The 13,374-nt window shown below is 42.0% G+C and overlaps 1 pseudogene; it reads right to left on the reverse strand.

Moving 5' to 3' along the window:
- Positions 1 to 4,299: 4,299 nt before the first annotated feature.
- On the reverse strand, positions 4,300 to 10,844 carry LOC139455125 (sulfotransferase 1B1-like; annotated as a pseudogene).
- Positions 10,845 to 13,374: the final 2,530 nt, after the last annotated feature.

Here is a 13,374-nt window from a genome sequence, read left to right on the forward strand (position 1 = left end):
TGGCCTCAAAAGGCTGGCGGCCTCCCAGGAAATTTTCTTTGCTGCATCAACTCAGTGCAAAACAAGCCGTGTGCCACACGACCGCCTCCGTGGTCTAGTAGTGGAGCGTCCGCCCGGAGAGCGGAAGGTCCGGGGTTCGATTCCCGGCCGCGTCATACCTAAAGACGTTAAAAGATGGTACTTGTTGTTACCCTGTCTGGCGCCCGGCAAAAAGAGGCTAAACAAGGACTGGTCGGCTCGGAGTCAGTATACTGTGTTTGAGTGGGGTATTCATGTTAAACTGCGTCATGTTATCTCAGTGAGCTTGCACTATAAATCGGCATCAGTTCGGACTAGTACAAGCAGTCACACACGCACACACACATATGCATACACGTCGCTATATATGTGCAATAATCTTGGTCGCGACGTTAAACCCCTTTTCACCTCTCCAGCTTAACATTGAAGCCACAATCGGCAATATTCAACCTTTCTGTCACAAGCCTGTAAACAATCGCGTCTGGAATGAAATTATCTATTTATACATTGTTTATGTCACATTGCTTCACAAATAAATAGTTTCCTTGATTGTTGATTTCACTGATGTCCAGATTAGTAGTCAGCAGACGCAAGGCCGTGTCTAGCAATGTTTATGACTAGCCACGGTTATATCATCCTTGCTCTCCTAAACTTATAAAATGATCGGACCGCCTCTGTGGTCTAGTGGTAGAGCGTCCGCCCGGAGAGTGGAAGGTCCGGGGTTCGATCCCCGGCCGCGTCATACCAAAAGACGTTAAAAGATGGAACTTGTTGTTACCCTGTCTGGCGCTCGGCATTATGGGGCTAAAACAAGGACTGGTCGGCTCGGAGTCAGTATTCATGAGTTGGGTATTCATGTTAAACTGCGGCATGGTATCTCAGTGGGCTAGCATGAGTCCGGACTAGTACAAGCAGCCACACACACACGTGCATGCACGTCGCTATATTAGTGCAATAATCTTGGACGCGACGTTAAACCCAATTTCACCTCACCTCACCTAAAATCATCCCATGAATCGGAGAGCCCATACTACTGTGATAGATGTTTCCCGGTCAAGTGTGGTTTGAAAAACTGCAAAATATCCTTGTATGCCCTCCTATGAAAATACTGAACAGAGATCTGGGTGGAAGTGAATGCATGGAGGTTGAGGGATCAACTGGACCTTTTGGGGTTATTTTCTTGCTTGTCCCTTAGCCTATGTCATTGTGGAACACAGCTGGATGTCGAAGATTGCAACCAACCAAGTCACCAAGCCTGACCACCATTAGCCTCGTGATACAGCTGATAAAGATCAAACTTCGTTATGAGACGGAGCCTTGTCCTCTTACAATGTGGGTGTCAGTGGTTGAACCTATTTTCTTGCTTGTCCCTTACCCTATGTCATTGTGGAACACAGTTGGATGTCGAAGATTGCAGAAAGAACAGGTTGCTCTTGATCGACCTTCCTAGTTTACACGACCTCTTTTCTATCATCAAAACCACATACCTTTGAATCGCAAAATGTTTGTTCTTTCAGTACGAGGTAGTTTTGAGTGAGTGAGTATGGTTTTACACCGCTTTTAGCAATATTCAAGCAATTTCACGGCGATTGGTAGCTTTGAGGAAGAGTCGAATGTCCCTATTGGCTAAGATGTTTAATTACTGTACATATGTATTGTTTGGAGCGCGGGGTCCATCTGTCCTGCTATACTGATCGATCAATAGTGTTGCCGGGTTCAGTTGTTGGCGCCAGACATCTATGTTGCTAAGTTCGCTTCAGAGGTTGTTGACTGTTAATCTGCCGATTCATAACTAGTCCAACATATGTGTTCCGTCGTCCTTAAAGCCTCATGTTCATATGTATGATGACAGGCCTTTCTGGTTTCCTTCGTCACTAACTGTGCAGGAGCATTGGACTTGACAGCTGCAGATCATTCCTGAATTCAGATAACAATATGTCACCACTTATAATAGCGGAAGGGCAGTTTGCTGATCAACATAGATATGCTCTCTGCAAATTGTCGGACCTTTACAGCGTCTATTCTTTGAATGTCATAACCACTAGAAAATAGCAAATTCGTCAAGCCCCTTTAGGTTGTCTGGTGGTAAAACGTTGTTGAAGCTATTTAAGAGCTGCTGGATAACCCACATTGGCATCAAGGTAAGCAAATCCTTTGACATCTGGCGAGTTTTCTCAATTGTAAACTAGGTAGTTGAGTCTTTCGTCGTCGTCATCTGTGTTAACACTGTTTGTTTTTGATTGACGCATGAATAAGCATTAGTCAAGTAGGTCACCTTCGAACTGGGACTGACATTCTCAGTTGACGAACTACATTGGCTATGAAATGATTTTCTGTGATAGCTGTTGTGACCATGACAGCTGGCTTAGTGTACGGCACAACTATTCTCAGATAGAAATAAGTACATGCACATTGTCAACATTTTCATAAGCATCACATAGAACAATAGTATCCTGACTGAACAAACAATAATAAAATTTATCACATTCCTTTACAGTCTTAGGCACCAACAATTTGGCAGTAGAATGCTTAGTCTGAAATCATGATGAATTTCAACACTGGTTAACTCCAGAATGAATGAACCATTTTTCCCATAGTGATCTAACTTCTGCTCTTTCATCTTCGGAGGCGGTCGGGTAGCCTAGTGGTTAAAGCGTTAGCTCGTCAAGCCGAAGACCCGGGTTCGATTCCCGACATGGGTACAATGTATGAAACCCATTTCTGGTGTCCTCTCATATCGTTTATAACCTTGCTGGGACAAATTAAATGCAGAGAAAGTCTAGGAAATACACTGAGATCTCGCCATTTAATAAAAGATTAATGATGAAAACAAACGTAATTATTTGTTTTTGAAACTTCAGCCGAAATTCGGAGATTTCTACTTTAGAATTGACGATACGGAAAACGCATCTGAAGAGACTATCTGTGACTATCAATGTCACTCATTCGTCTTTCAAGGAAGGTCTTGGACAACTGAACAAAACATGTAATTGGAGAACAAGATGAAACATCCAATCTCATGTTGTCTGTTATCAGAACTGGACAATATTAAATAACTATATATATATGTTCAGGTTGCACGCTCGTTATGTTTTCACTGAACTCAGTCCCCTTCTTGGACGGGGAACCGAAGCGTTTATCGCACACAGAGTGCTGTGACTACTGTTAAAATGGAGATGTACAACAGACAGGTGTCTAAATGATTCGGTGTCCCACAAATGTGACTGCATAAAAGGGCTGCCCTCAGTTAACAAGTTAGGTCTTCAGGATAAAAACATGTTTATTTCGAGTATCGATAAAACTAGCGTCCCCTAACAAACAAACCATCCATCGGATAGCGTTGGGGACAAACACTTATGGTTAGTATGGATGTTTGGCCAGTATTAATACTGCTGGGTAACCATACCAAATCATGGCGGTTGTTGAGGACAAGTTTGTTGTTTGACGCCACACTCTGCAATATTCCTGCTATATGACCTGACCTGACAATCAAGTGATTGACATCATGAGCTTCGATCTTTGCAATAGGGATATGATGACATGCATCAAACATGTCAGCGAGCACGCTTCCGTGTCCGTTGGTCACCTCTTACGACAAGCAAACTTGACGAGTAAGACATATTTAGTCTGTATTCCTTATACTATGGAAAACAGGTTCGCCGGTGCAGTTTACGCATGTAATAAAATGACAAATGACAATCACAATGCTCAGCCAGCTTCTTTTAAAAAGGTTATTTTCAATCTCTCGCACTCCCCAACATCATGTTAAATAAAACAAAAGGAGAATCAAGTTGTAAAATACCTCAGCTAACCAATTTTGTTTACCATTATCCTCTAAACTTTCAAGCATTAAATAATATTAATGCGGGTAATGCTTACAATGCACTCTCAAAAATCTGATCCTATAACTGACAAGTCTACATTGACTTTTAGAATTTGGTGTGATGAAGTAAGACAAGTTCTATGGATGAACAACTTATTTATTACAATAAAGAAGTTGTTCATCCATAGAACTTGTCTTACTTTAAGTCTACATTGACTTAAAACATGCATGATGCAACGTCCAGTTTTTCCAAGTTCCAGCTATAAGACCATATATATTTTCCAATCTCAGTTTGTTTTACAGAAAGTTACAAAGCGCAAGGCAGTCAACTGTACTCGAATCGAAACAACGTCTTGAATACAGTCGCATGCTTTTGCATTGGACAATCGAGTTCTGATTTCTGAGTATTTGAGTCCGTCTTTGTATTCTTATATTACGCGCATGTGTGTCACTTCTGTTCAGGTCAGAGTGAATCTGATGTTGTCCTTGAACTTGCTGTCCTTCATCTTTTCCTGGTACAGCTTGTCAAACATCTCGTTCTGATCTGGTGTTAACCAGTTCTGCCAGTCACCAACTTGACCTGGAACGATAATGGTAGAGTGAGTTGGGTTTAACAGTATTCCAGTTGTCCCGGCATGTGATCTTAATGTGGGAGGAATGCCCGAGGTAATGTAGATCTCAGAGCAGGATCAGGGAAATGGTAATGACAAACCTAGACGTTGAACACAATCGCAGCGAACCGGAATTCGAACCCACAACCATAGGTTTCAAGCGTGCCCAAACCTGCACAACGAATTGCAGCGCCTTAGACGACTGGGTCCCCCGTGGCCCTCAGTGACTGTCGAGTTTACTCTGGCAACAATGTAGTTAATGATTAAGCATCCCCCTGTGAGGGATGCTGCTTCATGTGTTAGCGTGACGTTGAGCAGCGCCGCAGCCGCAATGGTTTTCGTAACATGCTCATGCCATTGTTTGAGACTCAATACCTCATATACCTCCTTTACAGTACTGGGGAAATCTTTTGAAATATGACTGGATAGAATTGAAGGTCAAGTATGAACTAGACAGTATTAATGGTTGTGTACACTTGGGTATGTTATAAGGTTAAAAATGCATCTCAGAAACGAATGATAATAAATAGAACCATTATAGCTGCAATGAGGAGTTGCATTAGATATAGTTCGTGACAGAACTTGTAGTTGGAAAGGAATCAATAGAGAAAAGACATTTCACATTTATCACAAGTGTATTCTGGACATTTCACATTTATCATTGGATTGGTCTCTGGCTATCGTCCAGGAGTTAATGAAACAAATGGGGAATTACAAGGTATAATCCATGTGGAGCTTCGGAGCGAGTCACAGAATCAATAGAGAGATGAGTAATCTGGCACGTAGGCTTTTGGTATTTTTCCGATGGCGACACACATGAGTTCATGGTCAGATCTAAACTTGTAACGAAACAAAAGGAGGTATTGAGACATGTGACAAGGACAGGTCAGGCTCCAACACTATAAAATGATACCCTCAACATTAGGAGAGGGAGCGCGGTTTGCAGTCGATCGAGTCGAATCCCGATCGTTCTAAGTTTCCCCCAGTTAGTGACGAGCCTGACCAGTCTGATCCTGTTCTGTATTGATAGATGGGCTGAGAGTAAGTAAAATTATGTGAGTATAAACTGGTGTTGCGTTTCTTTATTATGTGAGTATGAATGCTGATAGAGACAACTTGGAGTAAGGGTCATTAGGCCAATCACTCCTTGACGGAGCCGAGCCGTGGTGGACAAGGCGAGGGAAATGTCCTGGCTTAACTGACCACAAGGACCACGAACGGCAATACATTTAGTAACTGTAGCAGGGTCGCACTGGACGCCCGAAAGCAGTTACGACAGGTATATAAGAAAGGAATTTGATGAAACTTTCGGGTGACCTGCCTTTAGTATTTAGTGTATGAAACCCGGTTCAAATTTCACGAGATTTTAAATCAAGTCACGTTTCTGTCAAATGTCAGAAATTATTAGCAGTGTGAATTGGAGAATTCAAGTCTTCAACAAGCAATGTGATTTGATGACGTTGAAGATCCAGGTCCCCCTAAAACCTTTTGCAGACGCTATCTTGAGCAATGATTGTTTGGAAATGACCAAACTGTGTGTAATGATCTCTGGGCTGTTCCGGATTCCTGCTTCGATCTTTGCAATTGGAATATGATGACATGCATCAACCATGTCAGCGAGCATGACCCCAGATTCCGTTCGTCACCTCTTCTGACAAGCATGGGTTGTTGGATCTTGACACCCAAAGGCCTCAATTTAGTCAGTATTCCTTATACTATTGAGAAAAGGTTCGCCGGTCTATAATCAGTTTCTTTTAAAAAGGTTATTGTTAGATTATATTATAAACCTACAAACCTACAAAAAAGGTATCCTGCGTATTTAATATGTACATTTCTAGTTGTATGTTTTAGTTGGGATCAGCATAACTGGATAGGAGTATAGATTCCCTGGTTGGGACTGGAGGTCAAGGTCATAAAATCGGTTATTATACTTCTTGTAACGATAGCCTCATGCATAGCAGTTTCTGCTTCAAAGTCGTACTGCTCTGGGCGTATGTTTTACCAAACCAGAATTTATGCAACATCTAGCAACATGTATCATGTTGCTGAAGGTAAAGTCGTTTCTGTTTCAAAGTTGTATGGCATTGGTCATGCGGGGTTTTTTTCTAAACCGGAAGGGATGTTTTAACCGAAGGTGCTTATCACGTTTTATAAACTGTAGCTAGAGACATAGTCTTTATATGTTTCAGTCAACAAAAGATGTTGACTATAGTTCGTCAACCATCATTTTGGCACCCAGTTTTTCAAAATTGTTTTCCATTAACCACGCAATCACGCAACGACAGTTGTTAATTATCGAATAATAATCATTGACCGAACTAAAAATACTAGTTTTGTAATATTTCATGTCCGAACAAAAATATTTTCTTCATTTCTTCATGTAAGTTTGTGACTGTTGACATGACGTAGTGAAGGGTAAGACGGTTTAACATCTCAAAATAATGACGTAATGTGTGTCAAACATGTTTGCGGCATGCATGACCCTAGGTTACCCGACACCTCTGGTCGTACCAATGGTATCGGTATAGGCGATAAATCTTATGTAATATTATTCGACTGGTGTATGGTGTTTTTGAAACGTGAATTAAAAAGCGAAACACCCTTGATATCTCTTCTTGTTACACAAGTATTTCTCGTTGGACTTTTTTTGCATTATCCCCTGATAAGCGTTTAAAACCTACAGATGACTAACGAAAGGGGCTGTTTTAACGCCAAGAAGAACGGAAACTTTAAACACGGATTTTCCGACGACGGAACATTTAATGAAATGTCCTGACTTTCAGCTATTCGGAAGGTGTTTTATGTAAACTGAGGTATTTTAAATCATATTTAATTTCAATACTCATTTAAATTTATAAACATGTCTTTGAGACATTCCCTCATCATCGGGCAAGATATTAAGGTGACCTTTGGCACAGTTGGAAATAGTACATAGTCTCTTAAAACTTAAGCGAGAGTATCGTTAAACAACAAGTGAAACTAACAAAAACAATTATGTCGTTATTTTTCCCCATGACCCCTTTAGCTTACCTTTCCTGTAAACCAAAGGTTTGCCCTTAAACTTAGGATCATATGGTTCCTTGTCCTCCTTCATATTCTCAAAAGAACATTTGTCCGCCACGGCGTTGTACAGTGAGTCATCTCCAGATACTCCCAGAAACACTGCCAACTTCCGTATCTCTTCCACGGGGTTCTGGAGACAATAGCAAGTCCATGCATACGTTATTCATCAAATTGTTCATATCCCTCCCCACCCCACCCCATTTCTATTTCAGTGAACGTTACCTGCAAAGCACTGACCTGCTTCATGTCTTCATAGTACATTGTGTATTGGATGTCTATCTCGCTGGGCCTCGATGTCCTTCTCCCACTGGAGGACAGAATCGAACCAGGATCCGTAGTCCGCTGTAAGAGGATGACATACTCCTATATATGACTTGAAATCTTTTATACATCAAAAAGCAGTTGCTGGCTCTAATTATTTGGTCATCAGAATTTCAAATGGTCGAGCCTTTAGCTGGGATCCTTAGTCCGCAACAACATCTCGTTTCCATTTGTATGTATTGTTGATGTATAATACACCTTGAACACGGAAATGGCAGATGAAATATTACAATCGTCACTTGAGTCCCCATTCCAAGTTGAATCAATCACATTACAAGTTGACCTTTTCCTCCGATGCGATGCCTCTCTCTATCAAGATAGGAGGGGGCGGTCTGGTAGCCTAGTGGTTAAAGACATGGGTACAATGTGTGAAGCAAATTTCTGTGTTCCACCATTGAAATTTTCGATTTGACAAATCTCAAACGTTATCGACACGTTAATCGGCTGAAAACGGTCGCCGCAACACTACAAACTTAAGGTCCAAAACATAACGTTGATACTCGTATCAAATCCATCACATCACATTACAATTCCTTCGTCTTGTTTCATTTTTAGTCACCATCAAACATTGCTGTATAATTTATTTGCCAGGAGGTTTAGGTCACTAGAAGCCTATGCTTGTCACCAGACTCGGTGGGTTGATCACACGTTACCGATTGCGTGGGATATTTCCTGACGTATTGCATGGATAGATGCAACTGATGTAATTCACTGGATGTTTGGTCCAGATCAGATTACGTACAGGGGTATTGCTGAGAGCGGCGTTAAACAGCAAACGATTTTTTTTATAGGGGTTCATTTGTAGAAGCCAATTTTTCCAAATCCATAGGTTCAATCTCGTTTTGGAAAACTGACATAAGATTATCTCGGGAACCCATTCATAATCTATTTACATTTGGTGGTGAAAGTCTACTCTAGGTTCACCTGACGTGAGAGAGGGTTTATCAGAGAAATAGGTAGATGTCTAATCAGAGAAATTGATCTGACTTCAAGGGGATTGCAATATCAAATGTGAATGATATGATCAGGCTCGGTGACATGGTTGATGGCGACAGTGGGATGCTTGGTTACAATAACAATCATTGGATTGTCTGGTCCAAACTCGATTATTTACAGGCCGTCCTCACATAGCTGCATATTATTGGAGTGCGGCGTTAAATAACAAACAAACAAACAAATGACAAATGTCTTACTTTTGCCAGCCAGAAAGAAAGGGAGATAATCGTTTAACGATCCATTGTAATCCTTGTACAGATTCTCGAAAGATTTATGGTGGTTATAGAAGGACACGGCAACATCCTTAGGGTTTCTAAGGACATAGATCATCCGACACTTTTTCTCTCTGGCTTGTAACGGAAGTTGGTTGTACCGGACATGCGTGTTGAGGACACGAGGGGATGCTGGGAAGGCGTCTATGACTTCCTGTGGCTGCAACTCCACCATGACTTTGCTCTTCCAATGAGGGATGGTCTCCGCCTTACCCTGGAGCAGCATGGACGTGATCTCCCAGGTCCAATGTGTACCTGGGGACATCAGGCATCTAATTCGAGTATTGTACTGGTATTTGGAAGTACCGTATAACATGGCAATAACTCGCTCAGTGGGACAATATTCCCTTGACGGATGTAGACTGGTGTTATAAATCAAAGCTAAATCGTCATCGTAATATTAAATAGCACCCCCCCCCCCCCCCCCCACACACACCCCTATAAAAAAGACGCCATGAAACCAACATATAGAATATGAGCAATTGTTTCTGTTTTGGGTAGAAAGACCTCTAGCGGCTGGTCAAGTATGTAGTTTCATTATAAGTCAATAATTGATATTATTTCTGCCATGACATTGAAGGATGATGTATTTTGGTGAGATTTTTTTTCTAAATTTCAATTGGTGCATGAGCGATAATCACTTCTAATTTGCGGTTATATTTTGTCAATAACCAACAAAACCAGTCACTATTACCGGTGAGGTAGCTGCGGTTACTGCATCCACTCATCGGTTTCTTGTTTGATATCAGTATTCTATGTCACTACTGGCCATGGGAACTTCGGATCGTCACATTCGAAAAGAATGCCAATGTACGCAATGGGATTTATTATGCATCTCAAAATCTCACCGGAATAGCCAGAATATCGCCGGAGGTGACGGGATCTCGCGGGAGGTGATAGGATTTGGTTTGGGCGCTGGGTTTGCGCGGAGGAGTGAGAGGAAGAGGAAGGAAGCGGGGCGGCGTTTGAGGGTCGGTGTGTGAGGTGCGGGGTGGGGCAAGGTGGGGCAAGGCAGGGCAGAGAGATGGAGTGGCGAACTGGATAAAAGAACAACCAATAAAAAGTAGGTCGCCTGTGTTTCAAGCATTCTTTTGAGACGATTATGGTAGCGATGAAAATGGTTTGAATGGTAGTATTTGTAAGCTCACATGGACGGGTAACCCTTTGGTCTATAACCTGTACGTTGTTGCAGTGGGTCACAGGAGGCATTTAAGGGGTCTTCAGGGGGTTCCAACAACTGCAAGACACGCTGATGTTGACATGATCCCTTGGTTATCATGTCACTCAACAGCATGAGCAGGAGATCATATGCACCCTGGCTTTTAGATACTTTCATGTAAGGCTTGCCTGGGTCGTCGACTAAAGGTGTAGCCACAGGGGGTGGACGTTACAGGGTCTTGTTTTAGAATATACATCACTTATCAATTGGAGGTGTAGAAGTGCGCTGTAAATCCAACAGCGTACAACGTCAGACGTTTCTAACGGGACAAATTCTAGCCCCCAATAGTGTTATGTAGATAAACTTTTATCAGACGATGAACGGATGAGGGGCTATGCTACGCAGTTGCCAGTGAAGCTACCTGATTTTGGATACGCCAGTAGTAAGATATCGTCATCCTTGACCTTCAGCTGCGACATGCCCTTGACTATTTCTGGGTCAACGATAGGATACCGAAAGCCATCGACCTCCAGGAAGCTGATGGGGTTACCTCCCATGTCATGGTCCTCGACAATAGACATGCTGCGCAAACGGAAGAAATGTGCATGGATGACATGTACATAAGAAAAGAGAATAAAATTTATATAATGTTCTATTATTAAGCTCTATTACACCTTACATACAGAGACAGACGGCAGACCGAGAGCGACAACTTTGTGGCAGACAGAGCCATGGGAACATGGGTGGACCAACAAGCAAACATCACCAGCAGCACAAAGTGAAACGGTCCCGTGTGAGAGCCAGAGCCACTTGTACTGCAGTTAATAACCCCTTTATTCCTGAACAAAGAAACTTGTTGTGTTACAATAGCCTGTCCAGAACAAGATAATTTATACCAGACATACAGACCGAATAATTTATTTTCATCTCACTTACAATTACATAGAGCATAATTATTGTATATACTATTCAGTAAAACTAAATTGCGACCAATCGCCGGCGATTTATGAGAGATGATAAAACCACTCCTATGCTCTGAAATATGGAAACAGGTTTTGGCTACAGAAGAAATCATGCCATCATTTGCTAAAAGTAGGGCAAGTTGTTGACTTGTCGATAACACATTAAAACCGGGCCATATTTTCTTTAAAAAATAACCATAAAACCGCAAATAAAGGACAGCTTAACAACAAATGAGCCTCATCCTGTACACAATTAACACAATTAAAACAGTTTCTGTGATCTGCTGGAATATTCTCATAGCGTCCAGTCTATTCTTGTTGGGGCTACACAACATCTAAATTTAGCAAGCACGCTCAACTGCTTGTGTGACAAATGGACTTGACATATTTTTCGCATTCGAAGTTGGACCCGTGAAGATTCGGGGTAGAATAGGTCTTCAGCAAACCATGCTTGCTGTAAAAGGCGACTATGCTTGTCGTAAAAGGCGACTAACGGGATCGGGTGGTCAGGCTCGCTGACTTGGTTGATGCATGTCATCGATCCCATTTGCGTGGATCGATGTTAATAAGGTCAATCACAAGATTATCTGGTCCAAACTCGATTATTTACAGACTGCCGCCGTATAGCTGGAATATTGCTGAGTGCGGCGTAAAACAACAAACCAACCAAACCAAGCATTCGAAGTGGTGTTTAAACGTCTTGTAGGATCGAAGTTTTCGATTTTTTTCCTCATTTTTCATAATATCTTTCCATTCAGACTTGTAATTTGTGAACATGACATTTTTCAACTTCTTTTCGGTAGGAATATGCGCGTTGAACAAATGTTGCAAATGCATTCGTTTAAAATGTACATGTAGTCTAAAACTCCAGTTTCTTTTCCCTTTTACTGCATGGTCTTCCCATAAAAATACTCAGTATTCAGTATTGGCCATCCGGGACCATTGTCGAGTAGCACCCATCCATTGTCGAATCACCGTTGATAGCTAAATTGGGTGCATATTTACCTAGCCTACATTAAAAATGTATAGCTCTGTAGTGCACTGCTTTCACGCATGAATGTACCGTCGTACCCCATATAGAGGACCCGTAGTCCAAAATTGAACAGATCATCGTGTCCAATAGTTTGCAAAATACATAAAGGGCATGGGTTGGAAGCGGTTTGGGGATTAAGGGTTGTTGGTGTGTCGGGAAAGATGCGTGTGTTATTTAGGGCTTTGACTGGAAGTAGAGACTGATGTGGGAGGAAAGCCCGAAGTGATGCAGGATTAGATATTTTTTTACAGCTACAGCTACCAAACCAGATATTTTTTATTTATTAACGAATTTAAAAAAAAGAAACTCACATTGCAATAATGTAATGTTTGTGGCAAGCAATTTCCTTTTAAAGCTTACATTATGTTCAGTTTTATTTTCCGATAAAACCCCATGAATATTTCACCTTGAACATGACACCACAGCAAGTAATAGTCGGGTCGCGATGACACAAAACAAACCAAGCGCTGAGTCACCATGGCCAGTGCTGAGTCGGAGGTCACGATGACACAGCAAGTTTTACTACGTTGTGAACCCCGTGTGGATCAGCTCTAATAGGTTTGAATAGGTTAGACTATGGTCGCTACAGGCAACACATGGATCGGCTGGCAGGTTTGGTGTCTTGGTTGAAAGCGTCACACATGGATGCAAGTTCTTTCAACTTCTAAATGCCTCTATACGACTACATATAGAGTAGCTGCAGCTGGCTTGTGTTAGGTCGCCCTTCAAAAAAAACAGGAAAAGTGTCAAAATTAACCAATTGTCGGGCATTTTAACGCCTTTTTTACACATTCTTGATGAGGTTACAACGCGACATACATGTAATTTGACCTTGAAAAATTGAAAGAGTGAATGTCTGATTTGTGTATGTGTGGCGGGGAGGGGGCGTGTGTGTGTGGGGGGGTTATTTGGGGCTTTGACTGGAAGTAGAGACTGATGTAGGAGGAAAGCCCGAAGTGATGCAGGTCTCAGATTTTTACCACTTCAGTGAAACCCACGAGCACGGGTATGGTGCTGACAAACCTAGAAACATAATCGGGGCGAACCGGGATTCGGACCCACAATCATAGGTTTCTGGCGTGCCCAATGGACGCAACTCTGCACAGCGAATCGCGG

The sequence above is a fragment of the Haliotis cracherodii genome, unplaced genomic scaffold, assembly GCF_022045235.1.
Source record: "Haliotis cracherodii isolate W230 unplaced genomic scaffold, xgHalCrac1.p SCAF_11, whole genome shotgun sequence".
In the NCBI taxonomy this organism is placed as follows: domain Eukaryota; kingdom Metazoa; phylum Mollusca; class Gastropoda; order Lepetellida; family Haliotidae; genus Haliotis; species Haliotis cracherodii.